Below are 22,514 nucleotides of genomic sequence, written 5' to 3'. Positions count from 1 at the left end.
CTGGAGACATTATGTGTAAGGAACACTACTGTGGCTGTTATGTGTAAGGCTACTAATTGTGTGCGTAGAGGCGGTGTGAAAATATATTAATTTGTAGTTTGATAATATGACGCTGTGAGGCCACGGCCACATTTCCAGGAGCGCACTCCTTTGGCGCGCAGGTGAAAGGGGGGGTAGAGGCAGGGCCGGTGCAAGGTTTTTCGGCACCCTAGGCAAAACATATGCCTGCTGCAAACCCCCCCCCCCCCCCCCGGCGCCCCCTTTGCACCTCCCCTTCCCCAAAAATAAACCCACACAGCCTTTAAAAATTATATTTTAAAAAGCCACCGTGTGTGACATTTTGCGGGGACCCCCAGACAGGCTACAATGTGTCTGGACAACGTAGGATAGATTACTCCTGAGTGCAGCCGAACTGAAGATTTATACATTCAATGCCATGCAGTATATATATATATATATATATATATAATTAATATATATATATATATATATATATATATAATATATATATATATATATAATATATAATACACGTATATATATATATAATATATATACATATATATAATACATATATATATAATATATATATATATATATATATATATATACATACATACACACACACACACCAGCAGGGCCGGCAACAGGGGGGGTCAAAGGGGACACCTGTACCGGGCCCCAAGGATCAGAGGGGCCCCAAGTATATGCCACTTAGTGTCCGGCAGGGATGTGAGCAGGGAGTCATCATGGAGTTATTGGGGAAAGACAGACCATGGTGTGTGTGGGGGAGGAAGGAGAGGTATGCATATTTATATATTTGTATTCTGTAGTTAAATAAATATATATATATTTATTTAATAACAGTTTATTATATACAGTAGCGCAGCAAATTTTGTTGCTCTGAGGGGGCCCCAGAGATATCACTGTACCGGGCCCCAAAATGTCTGTTGCCAGCCCTGCACACCAGTAGTGGAATGGAGCGCTGACAAGGAGTACCAGTAAAGCAAAGACTTTTGCCCATAAAAATGTATAATAGGGACAAATCTGAGGGCACTACATTGCAGGCTGCAGAAGACAGGGAACAGCAGCAGGGGAGCCGCCCGCAGTCTGCTCCGCAGTCTGCTCCGCAGTCTGCTCCGCAGTCTGCTCCGCAGTCTGCTCCGCAGTGTAGTACCAGTCCCTCACTTAGTACAACATAATCATCCCTGCAGCACGCCCCGAATGCAGTGTGTGTCCTTGTGGTGCGGGAATATGTTGGCGCGGAGAGGAGCAGAAGAAATGTAACAATAGCCGGCAGCATGCTGCTTACTCTATGTGCATAGAGTATTAGAGCCGCTGCCGATAGGTTACACTCACACTGACTGCGCTGCAGGGATGCCGCGGCCGCCTATCTGTTATCAGCCGCCCACCAGCGCTGTCAGTGTGAGTGTAACCCATCGGCAGCGGCTCTAATACTCTATGCACATAGAGTAAGCAGCATGCTGCCGGCTATTGTTACATTTCTTCTGCTCCTCTCCGCGCCAACATATTCCCGCACCACAAGGACACACACTGCATACGGGGCGTGCTGCCAGCTAGTGGTACGTACAGTTCTTCTGCTCCTCTCTGCGTCTCCAGTAATGCTCGAAATGTTCCTCCTCTTAAAGAAGAGGAGGAGCTGAGCAAGAGTAAGCGTGACCTGCCGCCCTCCAGTGGCCACCGCCCGTAGGCACCCAGTGGTGGCGCCGGCTCTGGGTAGGGGGGCGCTTTGAAATTTTCTCGCTCAGGGTGCTAGAAGCTTGGAGCCGGCCCTGGGGAGGTATATATTGACTTTAACCCAGCTGCACTGGAGGCGTTAAGTTTCCGATACCAGCAACAGCAGGGTTCTGTATAAAGTCTTCCTGCAGTGCACAGTTGTCACTCTGCCATCTTTGTGGTGCTGCTGCATTCTCTGGACAATTACTGCTGTTCTCCTAAAAACTGTTTATTCCACTCTGTGTTATGGCCCTCATTCCGAGTTGTTCGCTCGGTATTTTTCATCGCATCGCAGTGAGAATTCTCTTAGTGCGCATGCGTAATGTTCGCACTGCGCATGCGCCAAGTAACTTTACTATGAAGAAAGTAATTTTACTCACGGCTTTTTCATCGCTCCGGCGATCGCATTGTGATTGACAGGAAATGGGTGTTACTGGGCGGATGTATGGCGTTTTATGGGCGTGTGGCTGAAAACGCTACCGTTTCCGGAAAAAACGCAGGCGTGTCTGGAGAAACGGTGGGAGTGCTTGGCCGAACGCTGGGTGTGTTTCTGACGTCAGCCGGGACCGAAAAGCACTGAACTGATCGCACAGGCAGAGTAAGTCTGGAGTTACTCAGAAACTGCTAACTCGTTTTTGATCGCAAAAATGCGCATACATCGGTCGCACATTTAAGAAGTTTAGATTCACTCCCAGTAGGCGGCGGCTTAGCGTGTGTAACTCTGCTGAAATCGCCTTGCGAGCGAACAACTCGGAATGAGGGCCTAAATCCTCACAAAGCCACGTTATGGCTGTTCTGTATCTGTGGTAACACTGCCATCTACTGGGGACAATTTAAATAGCTTTTTGATAATATTGGAAGTGTACTGCATTGTACAGTATCATTGACTCTTTAGATAATGTGCTTCCTGGTTTGGGTTCCTTATAAATCCAAGTGGGACTATCTTCTAGCATAACTGCATAACAGACCATTCCCCCACCATGACATGGTAGCCTCAAAAGGGGGGATGTGGCCGATGTCTAGCCCTATAAATATGTTGTGAATCTCTACAATTTCTACATTACACGTGACCTACCCTAGACATCCCATTCTTCCTTGGACCTCAACTACATGGTAGTCTCTGCAGGCAGATATTTCCCACATTGCTACTCCCCAAACCTTGCTGGAGGTAGGCAGGGAGATGATGGCTAATGCTATCAGAAATCTTCAGGATACTGTTAAGTGCCAGGCAGCTGATATATGCATGTCCGCTTGGTGACTAAGATAACAGGTGAAGTCATAACAATTTGTGGGTTTGTGGGCTTGCCAAGAATATACCTCACTCTGGAATAGTTGATACCGTCACACCCACCTTTAAGGACCCTGACAAATTATTTTTGACAGAGCTGAGAGAGTGCTAAGCCCTTGCAGCATGCAACAAGGCTACCCATGGGTTGGTATATGCTAGCTCCACTATTAAACAGTCTAGGGACACATTCTCTGTTGGTCCCGATCACTGAACTCTATCGATTTCCAGGGACAAATCTTCCAAGACCTCTCCTGGCATACGCTTCAGCAATGGAGAATCGTGTAATTGGTTATTGAAGACTTTCAAAAGAAAAACATCCAATATCTCGGATGTTTTTCTGTGTGCCTAAAAGTCCTTCTGAATGGGAAAGAGCACACCCTGTGAGACCCTATCAACCTGGACGCCTTCTGTGAGGCCTTTACTATTCCAAAACCCACCCTCTTATGCTGGGTACATTCCTGCTCTATGTCAAGACTCCCTCCACTGCCTTGATGAGAGTACTCGCTTTGGGTAGATCTGCCCAGGCCCTGCTTCTGCAGTGACCTTAATGATCTCCTGGTTATGTTGGAGTTGCTCTTTTCCTGGTCTGTGGTTGACATTACACATCCCATTTTCTATGCCTTGTCTGTATTTTACATGCCTCTCCTGAAGATTGGGAAGTCTTCCCCAGCACTGGCTGTATATGTACACACACACACACACACACACACACACACACACACACACACACACACACACACACACATACACACACACACACACACACACACACACACTCTCTCTCTCTCTCTTTCTCTCTCGCTGCATCCATGGACAAACAAACACACACACACACACACACACACACACACACACACACACACACACACACACACACACACACACACACTGAGTAGCCAGGTACAAAAGCCCTCTTGAGCCTGCTTGCAAACTTAATATCTTGGCCTTCCATTTTCTCCTGAAAGGGGATGCTTGCTCCTCTGGTGGGCAGGCTTCTCTCTCCTCTAGAGGCGCGTCATGATGTCATGCGGGCCGCAAATTAACTTCATTGTGCTGCTGCTGTGAGCAGTAGCAGGTGGCCAGCAGGACCTGGGCCCTCCCTCCCTTTCCAGGAGGTGTGAGTAAGCAGATTGGCAGGTAGGCGGGGCGGGCTGGTGGGCGGGCGGCCGGCCAGGCAGAAGACCAGCTTGTCACAGGTGCTTGATGGCGGCGGAGGCGGGAGCGCGGTTGTGCAGGTGCTGCTGGCGGTATTGCGCCCACAGTGCATTTGCGCTGTGGGCAAGGCACCGCTAGCACAATGCTAGATACCGCCCTGATGCCTTGTCTGTATTTTACATGCCTCTCCTGAAGATTGGGAAGTCTTCTCCAGCACTGGCTGTATATGTTGAGTTTCTGCTCCATTTCATTTTATTTTTTTTAACTGCTGTTTCTCTTGCTCACTAACCTATAGGTAACCTTTCATACTGCATAATAATATTGATAGTCTATTGTGTTTCTCCTACTGTACATTTATGGTCCTCTGGTAAATAGATTACTTCTCAAGATTTTATATAATTAGGGTTTGCTAAACTGCAGTTAGAGATGCTGATCTGGTCAATAGGTTATACCATTCTTTTGTACAATATTCTCTTTTCTGTTTATAAATTGATTGGAGATTTGTTTTCTTTTATAAGGGCTTGATTATAGATATTACCTTTGGTTGAAGGCTACCTGCCACAAGGGCCGGACTGGCTATCTGGCACTTCTGGCATATAAAGTATAAACATATATATTGGTAGATCCTCAATTAGCTTAGTGATATCATTCAGGTGCTCGAAAGGGAGGGGTATTTCTAAGCAAGAAAAAAAGGCATTTGTTTCCCCCAGCACCCTGAATGATAACCGTAACCAGATATAAATTCCACATAATAATAGAATTCAGAGATCTTCGTTACACATATTTGTGCAAATGTGTGAATAAGCCCCAAAGCCGCATCAAGGCGTCTCTGTATATTTGGGGTCCCTAGCACTATACCTAGGTGCAGGGTGTGGCACCCCAAAACACCAGCATAAGCCAGAAAGCCCAGTGAAAAAACTATAGTGTTAATAAATTAGTATTTAGGAAGCCGAAGCTATAGAGAAAGTGATACAAAAATGAAATGCAATTAAAATAGAGAAATAGTGTTAAAAAATTAATAAGTGAAAAGTGTTAGTAGAATGTAAAGGTATGCCACACTAAGGCCATCCAGCTCAGCCAGTCCAGAGGCACCACACCTCACACCTCCATTACCAGAAGGGCCGATGGGCAGGTGGGTTGGCCTGGTCCCTCTGGCTCTCTGGTTGAGCCGCCCCCACCGGTCTCCATAGAAATGCAGGCCTCCGGACTCGTTGCGCACTCTGCCCTCAGCAAGCGTCACCATGGTAATGGGGTTGTGCCACGAGACCACGCCCCCATGACTCGCGGCATGCTCCCATACAACGTAACGTGAGCGCGCTCCCCCATGATGAGTGCGTGTTCACGAGTGCCCAAGCTGAAATGGAGGCCCAGTCCATCACTACCTGCCATTGTTGGAGGATTGGGTGTAGATGATTTTAAATAGAACTGTTTGGGAAGAGAAAAAGCAGGGCTGTAAGAGAAAAGCATGAGATTGAAGGGAAGGATGTCAGAGAGGGACAAGTTTTATTACAATACACAATACCTAATACGCAGTAATCACTGGTCCAACTGAGTCAAAGGCAGTTGTATGGTTGGAGTTATAGAGTGAAGTAGGCTTGCCAGGGCAAGGGAGACCGTGAGTGAGGGACAGAGGGAGTAAATGGATGTGGAAAAGAGTCAGTATCAAGACCATAAAGGTTTCATTGAGTGAAGGCAATTTTGGCAGAAGAAGTTGAGTAAAAAGGAATACAGAGAGAGTGAGATGAGAGGATGTTCATAGAGAGGAAGAGGATGTTGGAGAAGTCAGTTGTATTACAACAGTGTAAAAAAATGAGGTCAAGAGTATAGCCACTGGAGTGAAGGAAAGAGGAACATTGAGTAAAGCTTAGGGTGGAAGAGAGTGAGAGAAGTTTTAAAAGCAGAAGAATCTGTTGGCTGCTTTTGGGGTGGAGCCATGGCTGTAATGGTGTAGGAAGCAGGTTTGCTTGGGCTCTCATATATACCTCCTGTAAAGCTCCTGATGTCCTGACTTGCTCTGCAGATCTGTGGTGTGGGTGCCCTGACCAAGTAAGCTCCCGGCCACATGGTCCTGGAGGCTCCTCCATTTGCTGCTCTTTACAGCCCATAGCAACCTAAAGGGTTTTTTTAAAATAAAATTTGGAAGAGCCTTTATAAATCCAGAAACAAAAGTGCTGGATCTTGGGGTGTTTATTGGGCCTGCAGCAATCCCTGCCTCTAGAGGAGATTTCAATGCCGTTATGGACCCAGTCTTAGATAGGTGGTGGTCATCTATGAGTTCCATTAGTTAGAGTGCTGCTGGTTTTTAAAATTTTGTAAAATAATTGGGGAGGGTGGATGTGTGGATATTTAAAGATCCTGTGGTTAGCCAATTTTCATGTTTCTCTTCCACTCATCACACCTTTTCCCATATACACCTTGCCTTGGTTTCTTGCATATTGTTGCCCAAGATACTACATACTGAATATAAAGCAAGAGGTGTATCAGACAATTCACCATTCATTATAAAATTGAATTGGGGCATTTCCAGAGGATTATAGTAATGGAAATTACATCCCTCATGGTTGCTACAAATGGGGGTGGGACTAGAGCTGATAGAGATGTGAGAAGAATGCATTGCAGTTAATACTGGTAGTGCCCCGATGTCAACTGTATGGGATGCCTTTAAGGCTTTTCTTCGAGGGTCCTTTATACAGCGAGTGGCTGAGATTAAAATGCAGTATTGGAAAATGGAAATGAATTTGTAAACTACTTGTAAAAATAGAGAGCTGCAATATCTTGGGGACAAACTAGATTCTACCTGTATCCAGTGGTTGACTGCTCAGAATGCATGCTGTGCTCATCTAACAGATACAGCAAGCTGTAGATTATTGTTTCAATCACACAGATTTTATATGCAGGCAAATGGGTAGTTTATTGTCACATCTGGTGCAGGCTGAATACCCTATAATATGTTTTCAGAATACAAGGCATATGGTTCTATAGTTACCTCTACTCCCGACATTGTCGAGACATTCACTTCTTATTTAAAATCTCCATATGCTACTCGCTTGACCTATGATATTTCTGCTTTGCAGACATACAGTATGTAACTTTAGTACTGTAGGTCTCTCTCAGTTATCTCAGGAGGACAGATAATACCTTGATTCTCCTCTGAGATTGGAAGAGGTTGGACCACAACATCTTTTCCTGATGGCATTCCTATTGAGGTATATAAAATATGGCAAAATATTTGTTAGAAATATTCAATATGATCTTTGAAGAGGGCTGATTGTTACAACTGAATAATCTTCTTTCTGAGGTAGATGCAGAATTTGGAGATCTTCTTGACAGTGACCCTTATACACCCTGGGTTACACTTGTAGAACTCACCTGCTGGTCTTCTTGCTTAAAATAGCCATTTTTCCCATAGGGCATGATGTTCCTACCGGTACTGTAATGCCACCAGGATTTAGGCCACTGGTGGTAATACAAGCTTAACCCAGAGTGATCCAAATCAATGCCAATGTAAAGTGAGACCAAAAGAAGAGAGGAGCAAATACTAAATCAAGGACTAAAGTAGAGAAAGACACTACTGGTGGAAGGAGAGAATCTGGTAAATGTATATTAATAGGACAGGAGTATCTCAGACTAGAGACTAGACAGAAGCATGAGGACTAGAGTGTTATGAGTATATGCATGCACACAACAGTGAAAGTTTAAATCCAGCAGAAGGAAATGCTGGAAGTGAGGGTACCGGGGAAAGAGAATAACTAAAAAACTTGAAACACAATAACGAACAGACAAAAAGGTAGAGTAGCTCAGATTACATTCAAGAAATGTGGCAAATAGAAGTAATGCCACAGGGCTGGTCACAGGCATCACCAAGGACAAAAGGAGAATAACCGAACAGAGTAATCCACGGGTCAGTACTAGATCAAACTGACGAGGGCTCTTGCTGCAGCCAGGAACGATGACCAGCACGTAGTGAGAGGCAGGCAGAGAGTATAAAGGGTGCATGGACCAATTAGGGATGTTACACAGCCAAGCCTCAACCTAATTAAAAACTTCCTGCAGCTGTCCTGTTACACATCTGCACACCTCCTAAAAGTCCAGCGTCAATGTAACCAGACACAGCTGACGCCTCCGCTCAGAGGTTCCCCAGCACTTCTGTTCCCTGGCAACCCCGAATGTCACATCAGCTCGGCAATCAGGTTGCCATGGAGCCAGTGGCAGGGGGGTGTAAGTTCAGGAGCGTCCTGGTCACCTAGCGATGACCGGACGCTAAGAGCTGTGAGATGCAGCTTGTAACAGTACCCCTCCCCCCTTGAAGAGGGGTCAAGGAACCCCTAGAACACAGTTTCCAAGGGAAATTTTTGAAAAAGTTGTCTTTCAATCTAGGAGCATGCAGATTCTTGTCACACCCAGCATCTCTCCTCAGGACCATACACCTTCCAATGGACCAAAAACTTTAGCTGTCCACGTACTAGCCTGGAGTCCAAAATCTTCTCCACCACAAAATCTACTTGATCTTGAACCAGCAGCGGAAGTGGTGTCTGAGCACAAAAAGCCCTCAAACTGGCTTGAGGAGAGAACAATGAAAAACAATGTTAATTTCAGAATTCTGGGCAATTGTAAACGAAAGGTCACCATTTTAACCCATCCAACAATTCGATATGGCCTAGTAAACTTTGGGCCAAACTTCTGTGATGGTTGTCTCAGTCTGATATTTTGAGTAGACAACCAGGCCATGTCTCCAATCTTGAACGAACATAGTCTCCAGTATTTATCAAAATATTTTTTAGATCGCAATGAAGCCTTCTCCAGTTCCTGATGTGCCATCCTCCAAATATGTCTCAACCCGTTCTGAACAGGATCAAAAGCATTGGCTTTGGGATGACAACTGGTAACACAGAAGAAAGGTGAAGCCTTAGAAGCAAGAAAGAACTTATTTTATACATTTCTTAATACAGATTCCAGCGCTAAGACTGAGCTGGTTCTCTAAGCTGCTGTAAACAGGGAGATGGTCAGTCCCCCATAGACATAGAAAATACAATATAAAAACAAAATGGCGCTCAAGAAACGAAATGTATGACAGGTGATTTCATAAAAAACAGTTGTTGTTTTTTTAAACATAATTTTTATTCATGGGATCACAAAAACGAACAGAACCCAACAGATAGGGGTTATAGCATAATACATTGCAAATACAGCTTAATAGTTGGTAATTATAAAGATGACCAAAAAAAACAGTGATCCATTTTTGACCCATAAAGCGGGTAGTATAAAACAGAAAGAATGGCAGTCAGCAGAGAAGCTAACCGACTGAGATTAGACAGTAAAAGCAGAAAGAGGTCGAGAAGAAACAAAGACAGAGAAGTGGAGAGAGAAAGAGAGAGATAGAAAATGTAGGGTAGGTTAGAGTCCCCGGGAGGGTCCCATCAAATATAGTACTGGGCATCACTAATTGAAATATGAAGGGGCTTGCTGGGTGGCCAGCCATGGACTCCATATTTTATCGAATGACTTAGAGGAACAATTTATGATGCTAGTCATGTAGTCCATGCGGTAAACGTACCAGATACGGGCAATTATAGATTGCATGGAAGGCGGTATAGGGTTTTTCCAATCTGCAGCTAATTGACATGTAATTGCAGAGACTATATGATGCAACAGTTTATTTTGAAATTTTGTCAGCGTTGGCAGATTTAAGGGGAGGAGAATGTATTTAGGGTCAGAAGGAATAGGAGTCTGCAATAAGCTGGAAATAAAATGAATCACCTCCCTCCATATATTCACTATTTTAGGGCATGACCACCATATGTGTAGAAATGAGCCCTTTGCTCCACATCCTCTCCAACACCTATCAGATGTATCCGGGTACATTTTGATCAAACGAGACGGTACATAATACCATCTACCTGTATATAATAATTTATAAACATTCTCCTTGATTCTAACGCAGATGGAGCTAGATGCCGCGTTACCCCAGGCTTCAGACCATTCCTCGTCATCTAAGGCCAAGCCTAGGTCCAGTTCCCATGCTCTCTCATGAGGATCACGCTGAGAGGGAGTTACCCCAATGAGAGTAGTATATAAGAGGGAGATCAGGCTCTTGGTTGAGTGACGTCTGAAACATATAGTCTCGAACATGGTCAGGGGTCTGCTAGAGAGGACGTGGCTCAGTGAGGAATGAAAGTGTCTGAGTTGTAAAAATTGATAAAAATATCTGGAGTGAATATCAGTATTTTCTTGAATCTGAGAAAATTGAGGAAAGCTAGTGTCCCTGGTGATATCATTCAGATATAAAATACCTCTATCCTGCCAATGAGCAAACAATGATTTATTTGTACCAGGAGGGAATGCAGGGTTATGTAATATTGGGATGATAGGGGATGGGGCTGGGGCCAAGCCGTATTTCCTATTGGCAAAGTCCCAATCCGTTAGTGAGCGGGAAACTATGTCGTGGGATGCTACATTTCTAGGGTGGCAGGATTACAGAAGCCAGAGAAGAGAAGAGAGAGTAGAGAGACCTAGTTCGGCGGCTTCTATAGATACCCGGACCCTTCGGGAAGCGGGGTTGCACCATTGTACGCAGTGTGAAAGCTGTGTGGCTAAATAATATCTTTTAAAGTCTGGGACGCCTAGGCCGCCACTATATGTGGGGCGCTGTAAAAGTTTCAATCGGATTCGGGGACGCTTATTTGCCCATATGAATTGTGACATGTGGAATTGTAGGAATTTAAAAACAGATGGAGGAATAAATATCGGGAGGGTCGGGAATAGGTAAGTATTAATTTTTTGCTTGTGCCATTGAAATAGAAAGGAATTTTCCAAAGAGAGCTTAATTGGGCCAGGGATATAAAAATTTAACACTTCAGTTTTACCCGTATTAAGTTTATACCCTGAATATTTAGAATAGAGGTCTATCTCAGAGAGGAGCGGTGTAACGACTGAGACGGGGATCCCAGGGATATGAGGACATCGTCAGCGTATAACGCAATTTTATGTTCAGAAGGACCTACCCGCACTCCAGCTATAGCTGTATTAGCTCAGATCTTTGCTGCCAGTGGTTCCATAACCAAGGCAAATAGCAGTGGGGAGAGCGGGCATCCCTTTATGGTGCCGTTAGTGATACCGAATATGGAAGAGGTGAGGCAATTAACAGAAACCGTGGCAGTAGAGGATCTATAAAGCGCAGAGACACCATCCAGAAATTTGCCAGAAAAGCCCATCCTCCGGAATACCGAGAAAGCGAAGGGCCAGGAAATCCTGTCAAAAGCCTTCTCGGCGTCCAGTGCTAGCAACAATGAGGGTAGCTTTTGTTTATGGATAGAGTAAATCAAATCTATGGCTCTCCTGGTATTATCGGGGGCCTGACGGCCAGAGATGAAGCCCACTTGGTCCGGGTGTATCAATTGTGGGAGTAGGGGAGCTAAGCGGTTGGCTAAGATTTTAGCATAAATCTTAAGATCAACGTTCAGCAATGAGATCGGGCGATAGTTGGAACATCGTGTTGGATCCCTCTCCAGCTTCGGAATCACAATAATGTCGGCCTGCACAGTTGCTGGCGCAAATGATGCTCCCCCCAGAACACTATTAAAGAGCGAGGTAAGATAAGGGGCTAATTCTGTAAGAAATGTTTTGTAATACTGAGCGGTAAAGCCATCTGGGCCAGGTGCAGCCGACAACTGCATAGATTTGATAGCGGCAACCGTCTCTTCCAGCGAGATATCCTCATTGAGAAGAGAAATCTGTTGCTCTGTCAGACATGGCAAGGGGGTATCTGAGAGGTATGAACATGCTCCCTCTGGACCATCAGAGGGAAGTGGGGGGGGGGGGGGGGCAGGGAGATTATATAAGGAGCTATAAAAATTCAGAAATTCCTCCACCATCAGTTTAGGATCATAAGTGAGTCCGTTCAATGTAGTAGAGTGCAGTTTTTCTATCATTCCCATAGCTCGCTTACTTCTCAGCTTATTGACTAAAAGACTATCTATTTTATCTGCTTTATCGTAAAATTTTTGATGGAGCTTCTGTAGTATAGCTGCTGCTCTTCTCGATAAAAGGGTATTTAACTGACCCTTGAGGTTATTTATCTGAGAAAGTAGGGAGTCACTCTGGGAATTTTTATGTTGGTCCAAAAGTGCAGAAATTTGAGATTCCAGTGAGGAAACTTCCTGTGCTGCTTTCTTACGTATGGCTGAGGCCTTGGATATGAAATGACCACGAATAGTGGCTTTATGTGCGCTGTAACCTGTAGCATGAAGGGAAATCCCCATCTGTATCGTATATGATGCTGACGTAGTATCCTCGTAACGGGCTGGAGGTCTCGTCTCTTTTGAATGGTAGAAGGGTCCAGATCCTGAAAAACCTGCAACTGCATATCCTGGAAATCGATCACTGGAGAGTCCCGTACTGACATCAGGATTCGTTCTTTGGAGCGAAAATAATGTAGACAAACTATGACATCCCTGGGCGGTTGTGTCGGGGCAGGTTTCGCTCGGAGCGCTCTGTGAGCCCTATCGCAAAGACAGTCGGCATCTGAAAGGTCAGGCAATATGTACTGAAAAAAGTCTTTAAAAAAAGAAGGCAGAGCGGAGCTAAGAATTGATTCCGTCACATTGCGGATGCGCAGATTGTTATGATGGGAGCGATTCTCCTGGTCTTCTTGACGTTCTTTGATGTCCTCCAGCTCATCATGGAGTCTAGAGAGTTCCGAAACAAGACGTTGCTGAGAGCGGCAAAGGTTGTCCGTCTTAGATTCAAGAGCGTCTGTACGATTACCAAGGGCCGTGAGGTCAGACTTGAAATCAGCAATAGCTGTGGAGAGTTCTTGCTTAAAGGCGGATTGGACCCCTCAAGTAAGCTGGTCATAACTGCTTGAATCTGTGAGTCAATACCCATCTCCGATGAACAGGGTGAGGAAGGAGAGTTCGTAAGCAATGTCGGAGGGCCCTTAGATTTTGGTCCCAAAAAATTTGTGGAGGTCTGCGTGTTTTTCTTATTTCTTTGCGCCATTATGGAGGGCTAAAAGGATAAGCGGGGTATCACAAATGTAAAAAGAGACACAGGCGTTGTTTGTTGGATGTATGTTGAAAACTATCACGGTCCAGGTAGGACAAATTGTGTTGCTAGGCCAGCATCCTGGCCGTCTGTGAGTGATACCAGTACCTGGCTGCTGTAGTGTGGCACCGGAGCTCGTTCCTCCACAGGTCTGTTGGCAAGTAGTGTGCGGCGCCGGGAGCCAGCGGTGGTAACACAGCTCCGGAGGTAATCACTTCCCAGGGCGGCTGGCAGATAGCGTGCGCCGTCAGAAGCTAGCGGCTGTATTGCGGCTCCGGAGAGAGCAGGGACCAGGCAGCATCAGAGAAGCGGCTCTCCAGGGCGGGTAGTAGCGGGTGTGTGGCGCTGAAGCGATGTCTCCCCACCGGAAGCGCAGCCCGACATCCACCTCCCTCAAATGCAGTTGTCATATAACTGTGTTACTATTTACCAAATCAGGCAGCACAGCTCCTAGACAGTCAAGATGGTGGGCACCTCTGAGCTCCGGTCGACGGATAAATATTTACAGCTGGAAAACAATGCTCTACTCTCTCTGCATTGGGCTGTAATGTACTCTGCTCAGACTAATTAATATGGGAGCTCTGTTAGCAGGAGGAATTATTCACTTCCAGCCCAGGCTCCAGTCAGCGGGAGAGCGGTGGAGGCTTCCAGCCCCGGGCGCGTGATGGCGGGACCTGTGCTCTGCGACAGGAGCCTCACTGTATGACGGGCAACCGGCTGATCTCTCCGCCGCTCGGAACGGACAGGCGGAAGGTGCAAGTATCTTTTCCACTACCAATATGGTCGCCACCACCGGATCCCCGCGCCTCAAATCAGCCCCAGATCCGCAGCTCCGGGGGCTCTCCTCACCGCCGCGTCTTCTCGGCAGAGTCTCACAGGTAGGAGGCATGCAGTGGGGTAGGCCGCTGAGCGATATGCGGCACCAGGTCTCCACTGGAGCTCAGATGGGGGGCCCCTAAATTTAGTCCCTGGCTTCACTGTGGAAGGAAGGCCGCAACCCGCAAGCACAGGACGAGCCTATACTTCGGCTCCGCAGCGCACCTCCAGCACACACAGAACAGCAAGGGCCGCTGTAGGGTGCTTTGGGGAACAAATAAATGGGGTTAGGCTGGAATATAGGGGATTATTAGGGCTTTATCCTGCAGGAGCTCCCCTGGGACATGTCCTTCCAGTCAGACCACAAGCCACGTCCCCTAAAAAAACAAACAGTTTTCATATATTTAATAAACACAATTAAATAAAACAAATATGCAAAAATTAATGAATAAAAACTTTGAATAGAGCCTCACTGACAGTCTCTAGACCACAGTCAATTGCTTGTATGGGCACAAATTAAGCCATTAATGTCCATGTAACAGGTCACACTAAACATTGGCTTTGGGATGACAACCGGAAAGGTGAAGTCTTAGAGGCAGAATGATACAAATTATTATATGCAGACTCAGCCATGGGCAAAACTTTGGACCAGTTGTCATGGCACATAGAAATAAAGCAACGTTGATATTGCTCCAATGACTGGTTGACTTGCGCAGTCTATCCATTAGACTAAGGATGGCACCCCGACAAAAGACTAATATGCATTCCCAGACTAAAACAAAATGACTTCCAAAATCTAGCAATAAACTGAGACCCTCTATCGGCCACAATATCTAAATCTGGCTAACTCTTTAGCAGAAGTCACTTTTGGCAGAGCCACTAAATTTTGCTAAATCGATCAACAGTGACCCAAATGATGGTATTCTGTGAAGATGGAGGAAGATCCACAATAAAATCCATGGAAACGGGTCCATGGCTTACACGGAATGGATAGTGGAAGAAGTTGCCCATGGAGCTCTTTGAGACATCTTATTCTGGGCACATACTTCACAAGAAAGCACAAACTGTTGGACATCTTGAGCCATGGAAGGCCATGGAAGGCCACCAGACAGCTTGTGTCAACTGCTCCAATGTTCTAGTGCAGGGGTGGCCAACCAGTCAGAGACAAAGAGCCAAAATATCTTGTTAGGTATATCAAAGAGCCGACATCAAGTTGAAGGCGTACGTGCAAAAATGGTGTGTGGCCTTGTGCCTGCTAGGTCACACCCCTGTATAAAATACATTGAAAAAGCCAGATCCACATAAAATAAATTTTAAAGACAGAATCAACACAAAATACATTGAAAAAGCCACTTACACATAAAATGTATTAAAAAAGCCATCTTGACATAATACACTACAGCTCCCCTATTTGTTACTCCAGCTACCACCCTCCTATGTCACTCAAGCCAGCACCTGCTGTGTCACTCCAGCCAGCTACCCCATTTGTCAATGTGTCACTCCTGCTAGTACTCTCCTGTGTCACTACAGCCAGTTCTCAATGTGTACCTCCTGCCGGCACCCTCCTGTGTCATTCCAGCCAGTTCCCCCATATGTCACTCCTGCCAGCACCATCCTGTATCACTCCAGCCAGCTCCCCCGTGTGTCACTCCTACCAGTACCATCCTGTATCACTCCAGCCAGCCGTGTGTCACTCCTGCTAGTACTCTCCTGTGTCACTCCAGCCAGCTTGCCCATGTGTCACTCCTGCCAGCCCCTCCTGTGTCACTCCAGACAGCTCCCCCATTGTGTCTCTCCTGCCAGGATCCTCATGTGTAACTCCAGCCAGCTCCCCCTTGTGTCACTCTAGCCCATCCTCAAAAGTCACTAGAGCCCCCCCAAACTAGAGCTGGATTAAGCAGGTGCAACAGGGGTGGCCACAGAGCTGGATTAAGGCTTTGGGGGGCCTGGGGTACTTACGACAGGGGGGCCCTAAAATTTAATATTACAATCGTAATCACTACAAAGTATAATATAAATATACACACACATATATATGTGTGTGTGTATGTGTGTGTATATATATATATATATATATATATACACATAGTGACACACGCACATATACATATATATATATACACATACATAGATATATATATACATACATACATATATATATCTCCTATATATTTGCCCAAGTCTGTGACTCTGTGCTGGCTGTAACGCTGGGCGGAGTCACAGGCACAGATCTGGCCAGGAACAGTCCCCTCCCTCTCTCCGCCCAGTCCCCTACCGATCTCCGCCCAGTCCCCTGTCTCCCTTCTCCCCGTACTGCCCCTGGTGAGTGGTGACACCGCAGCCGCTGACTGTGAGCGGAACTCACATTACCCGCCTCACAGTCTTGCGGCTGCCACTGAGTCAGGGAGACATGCTGAACAGTGACTCGCCCCCCCCCCCTTCTCCCTCCCGCCCGCGGCAACCACCCGCATCCGCCCCCCTCCCGCGGCACTCTCGTCCGCTCCCCCTCCCGCAGCACCAACATCCGCAGCACTCCCGCCCAGAGTCTTCACTTTTCTAACACCCGCTGCGGTCGCGGGCGAAAAGGGGGCGTGGCTTCATGTCCTGACCCCCGTTTTCGGCGCGTTGTGGTTCGGGGGGACACTGCTGAATCTGCAGTGCTGGCTTCTGCGCTGTGACAGGAGCCGGCACTTTGGTGTCACCCCTCAGAGGGTAACACCCGGGTGCGGCCCCCACTCCCCGCACCCACGTTGTGGCGCCACTGCTCCTGCCATCTCCCCCACCCGTAGCACAAACACCCACCGTCTCCAACCACCACCCGCGGCACTCCCGTCCCCACCCAGAGCACAAACACCCACGCAACCCACCCGCGGAACTCCCGCCCCCTCCCCCACCCGTAGCACCAACACCCGCGGTAACCAACCGCATTCGCCCCCCACCCGCTGCACTCCCACCCTCTCCCCCACCCGCAGCACCAACACCCGCGCCACCTACCCGCAGCACCCACCGCATCCACCCACCACCCGTGGCACTCCACCCCCTCCCCCACCCGCAGCACCAACACCCGCGGCACCCACCGCATCCACCCACCACCCGTGGCACTCCCCCCCCCTCCCCCACCCGCTGCACCAACACGCGCACCACCCACGGCACTCCCGTCCCCTCCCCCACCCAGAGCACAAACACCCTGCGCCACCCACCCGCGGAACTCCCGCCCCCAACCCGTAGCACCAACACCCGCGGTAACCAACCGCATTCGCCCCCCACCCGCTGCACTCCCACCCTCTCTCCCACCCGCAGCACCAACACCCGCGCCACCTACCTGCAGCACCCACCACCCGTGGCACTCCACCCCCTCCCCCACCCGCAGCACCAACACCCGCGGAACCCACCGCATCCACCCACCACCCGTGGCACTCCCCCCCTCCCCCACCCGCTGCACCAACACGCGCACCACCCGCGGCACTCCCGTCCCCTCCCCACCCAGAGCACAAACACCCGCGCCACCCACCCGCGGATCTCCCGCCCCCTCCCCCAACCCGTAGCACCAACACCCGCGGCAACCAACCGCATTCGCACCCCACCTGCGGCACTCCCACCCTCTCCCCCACCCGCAGCACCAACACCCGCGGCACCCACCGCATCCACCCACCACCCGTGGCACTCCACCCCCTCCCCCACCCGCCCCTGCAACCATAGCACCCACACACCCACCCACCCCCAACCGCACCACCCCGGCTAACTGCCCCCTCCCCCACCCGCGGCAAAGCCGTGCAGAGGTTAACGGGGCGAAGCCCCTAACGACGGTGTGAAGAGCGCCCGTAGGGCGCGATGAATCGCCTAGTATATATATATATTTACACATATATATATATACACATATATATATATACTAGGTGCTTCATCGCGCCCTACGGGCGCTCTCTTAACACCGTCGAAAGGGGCTACGCCCCCTTAACCCCTGCACGCCTTGCTGCGGTTCAATATTTGTATGAGTGGATAGAGGGGATAGAGAGACGCGGGCCGGTAGGGAGGGGATAGATAGAAGGGGGGCGGTAGGGAGGGGATAGAGAGACGCAGGGCGGCAGGGAGGGGATAGAGAGACGCAGGGCCGTAGGGAGGGGATAGAGAGACGCGGGGCGGTAGGGAGGGGATATATAGAGACGCGGGGCGGTAGGGAGGGGATAGAAAGACGCGGGGCGGTATGGAGGGGATAGAGAGACGCGGGTCGGCAGGGAGGGGATAGAGAGACGCGGGGCGGTAGGGAGGGGATAGAGAGACCCGGGGCGATAGGGAGGGGATACAGAGAGGCGGGGCGGTAGGGAGGGGATACAGAGACGCGGGGCGGTAGGAGGGGATACAGAGACACGGGGCGGTAGGGAGGTGATACAGAGACGCAGAGCGGTAGGGAGGGGATACTGAGACGCGGTAGGGAGGGGATACAGAGGCATAGGGAGGAGGGGATAGAGAGAGGCGGGGCGGTAGGGAGGGGATATAGAGACGCGGGGCGGTAGGGAGGGGATGGAGAGACGCGGGGCGGCTGGGAGGGGATATAGAGACGCGGGGCGGTAGGGAGGGGATAGAGAGACGCGGGGTGGCTGGGAGGGGATATAGAGACGCGGGGCGGTAGGGAGGGGATAGAGAGACGTGGGGCGGTAGGGAGGGGATAGAGAGACGCGGGGCGGCTGGGAGGGGATAGAGAGACGCGGGGCGGTAGGGAGGGGAGAGACGCGAGGCGGTAGGGAGGGGATAGAGAGACGCGGGGCGGTAGGGAGGGGATATAGAGACGCGGGGCGGTAGGGAGGGGATAGAGAGACGCGGGGCGGTAGGGAGGGGATAGAGAGACGCGGGGTGGTAGGGAGGGAATATAGAGACGCGGGTCGGCAGGGAGGGTCCCCAGTGAGGAAGCTGATGAAGAGAGGGGGGAAAGTAGTGGAGGGGGAGGGCACCAGAAGAGGAGACTTGTGTAAAGTGGCGAGCAGACATAGAAAGTTAGAAACAGTGGGTAGGATGGCCGGAGGGACTCACCGTTGGGGCTGTGGGCGGCTGCTGCAGGCTGGTAAACAGTACAGTGTTCAGAGGCGTCACTGGGTCAGCATTTCAGCATTACTGTTACACACATCTCCTCCCCCCCCCCGCGGCCGAAAAGGGGGCGTGGCCTGCTGTGAAAGGGGCGTGGCCTCGCGGGTCTGTTCTCTCTCGCTCCGGGGGTGTATCCAGCTTGCCTGTAGATGCTGGCAGCCCCCGGAGACTGGAGAGTGTGTGCCGGCTGTATGACAGGAGAGTGCTGCAGGAGATGACGTCACTGCAGCACTCGCCTCCTGTCACAGCAGGAGAGCTGACAGCGGGATTTGTGCAGAGGAGGCGGCGGGTCTGTGTACACGGCGCAGGGAGGGCTATGAGAGCCTTCTCCTGCGCCACCCGTTCCTCCTAATGTGTATGCCGGGGGCGGCATCAGCCTTTGTTGTTGGGCCGGCGCCGCGGGCGGGGAATCAGAGCTGCTGATGGGTGGGGGGAGGGGAGAGAGAGAGATGGACAGGCAGCAGGAGCAGAGACTTGCTGACTCCGCCCACCGCTGTGACTCCACCCAGCGTTACGGGCACAGAGTCACAGATTTAGACAAATATATAGGAGATATATATACATACATATATGTGTATATATATATATATATACATACATACATATATATATATATACACATACATATATATATACACACATATATATATATATATATATATATATATATATAGGTATCCCATATACACAGCGGCACTCAGAGACTCATAGTAAGTGAAAAAATGTGCAAAATTTAATCCATATTACAACCTGTTCAGGCCCTGAACAGGTTGTAATATGGATTGAATTTTGCACATTTTTTCACTTATTATGAGTCTCTGAGTGCCGCTGTATATATGGGATACCTGGATTATTGACTATTTTCAGAGGGCACCGGAGCAAAGTTTCTATGAGAGGTGAGTGCCGGTCCTACACGACATATATATATATATATATATATATATACACACACACAAACTGTATATATTAAATATAACCAGAACCTAAACTTTAACTACAGCCACACTTACTTTCTTTGGACAGCTGTCACTCAGCTGTCCTGTGTGCAGCGCCGGTGGGGAGCCGAGACAGGCAGCGGGGAGCCGGGACAGCCAGTGTTGTAGGAGTCTGAGAGCTGGCTGAGCAGCCTGCGCGCCCAGCGGCAGCCAATGACTGAGCCGCAGGCTGCTGCTCTTCACGTTATTGGACAGCTGAGCCGTCGCTCAGCTGTCCTTCCATCAGAGGCAGTGAAGTCACTGCCGCTGCGTGTGGCGCCGGCTCCCGGGAGTGCAGCGCAATACGGCAGATCGGATCTCTGTTCCGATCTGCAGCGGCGACGGGGGGCCCTTTGAAAAAAGGGGGCCCGGGGTACTTATCCCCGGGACCCCCCTCTTAATCCGGCTCTGGGTGGCCATCCTGGGTTCCCCACACAATACAGACCCCCTCACATTCTGTGTTTGAATTGGAGGAGTCCCCTCCAGCAGCTCAGCTGTTCATTAACAGCAGCTGCCGGGGAGATCCTCCATGCACAGGCAGTTTCACGGGATCTTGAGGGGAAATCTCGTGAGAGAGTCTGTGTATTTAAGCGCGCTATCATGCTGCTTCAGTGTTGCTCCACTCCAGAGGTGGGTAGGTGAGTGTTCTCTGGTGCGCTGTTCATGTGCGTGTGTGTGGTGTATGTGTGTTAGTATGGTGTGTGTGCGCACGCACGCAAGCTTTATTAGCGGCACTTTGCCAGCGATAGTGGTGGCACCGCAACCTCCGTCGTCCTTGGCCCCCATCTGCTTTAATCTGGACCTGCTTATGCGTTTCAGCAGCCCCTTATGTTTGACAGTGGGTTTCTCACCTCTAGTATCTGTTTCCCTCAGTTTTCAGTCCCCTTAGTGTTGCGGTATGTCTGGCTGGAGTGCAGCGGTTTCAGGATCTGTTATGGTTACATGACTTGGAGTGTCAGGTGCCACATTTGAATAAAGAAAGAGCCGCATGCAGCTCAAAATCCACGGGTTGGCCACTGCTGTTCTAGCGAATCCAGAATGTCCAGAAGTCTTAGCAGAATGAAACTGCAATAACACAGCCTGCTTGGTCCTACATCAATAGAACTCGAGAGGCAAGATCTTGTGTTAACCCTATAAGAATAGCAGAAGAGGGTACAATTGGTGATCCAGATTCCATGGAATCTTGAACTGGCAGGAAACTGAGAGACAAGGCAATGCCTTAATATTCTCAGATCCCGGTCTGAAGGTGTTTACATATCTAAACTTAGTGAAAAACAGGGCCCAACGAGCCTGCCGAGGGTTCTCTTAGCAGCCTCAATGTAAGCTAGATTTTTATGGTCGGTTAACACAGTTATCACATGCCGTGCCCCCTCAAACCAATGGCACCAATCTTCAAAGGCCCACTTAATAGCCAAGAGCTCCCAGTTCCCAATATCATATTTCCTCTCAGCCGAGGAGAACTTCCTGGAGAGGTAAGCACAAGGATGGACCTTTTGATCCTCAGAATCCCTTTGTAAAGCACTTCTCCTGCTCCCAGATCTGAAGCATCCACCTCCACCAGAAAAGGCAAATCCGGGTTAGGGTGACAAAGGACAGGTGCTGACATAAACACCCTCTTAAGCCTTTCGAAGTCCAACACTGCCTGTGGTGACCAATGCTAAACATCTGCTCCCTTCTTAGTAAGCTCCACGATGGGAGCCACAATGGAAGAGAAGAAGCAAATGAAAAGTCTATAGTAATTGGAGAATCCAAGAAAGCGCTGGATAGCTTTGAGATTAGAGGGATGGGTCCACTCCAAAACTTCCTGAACCTTCTTCGGATACATGGAAAACTCTTCAGGGGAAATGACATAACCCAAAAAGGACACCTCACCCACCTCAAATTCACATTTTAATTTAGCGTACAGTTTATGCTCACAAAGTTTTTGGAGAACCATTCTCACTTGGTCACGATGTTCCGACAAGGACTTGGAGTAAATGAGAATGTCATCTAAGTAAACAATGACAAAATGACCAAGAAACTCCCTGAGAACCTCGTTGATGAAGTCTTGAAAGACAGCTGGAGCATTTAATAGTCCGAATGGCATAACTAGATATTCATAATGCCCCGTTTAAGTGTTAAATGCCATCTTCCATTCGTTACCCTCTCTAATCCGGACAAGGTTGTAGGTCCCTCTCAAATCAATTTTGGAGAAGATCACTGCTTCCCAAAGTTGGTAAAATAACACAGAGATGAGGGGAAGAGGATAGGAATTCCTCCCAGTAATCTTATTCAAGGCTCTATAGTCAATACATCCTTTTTGGCTACGAAGAAGAATCCAGCTCCCACTGGATATGGAAGAGTAGATGAATCCTTTGGCCAGACTTTCCTGAATGTATTGATCCATGGCTTGAGTCTCTGGAAGAGACAAGGCATACAAT

Source organism: Pseudophryne corroboree, chromosome 1, assembly GCF_028390025.1.
Source record: "Pseudophryne corroboree isolate aPseCor3 chromosome 1, aPseCor3.hap2, whole genome shotgun sequence".
Taxonomy (NCBI): Eukaryota; Metazoa; Chordata; class Amphibia; order Anura; family Myobatrachidae; genus Pseudophryne; species Pseudophryne corroboree.
This window is presented reverse-complemented; position numbering follows the sequence as displayed.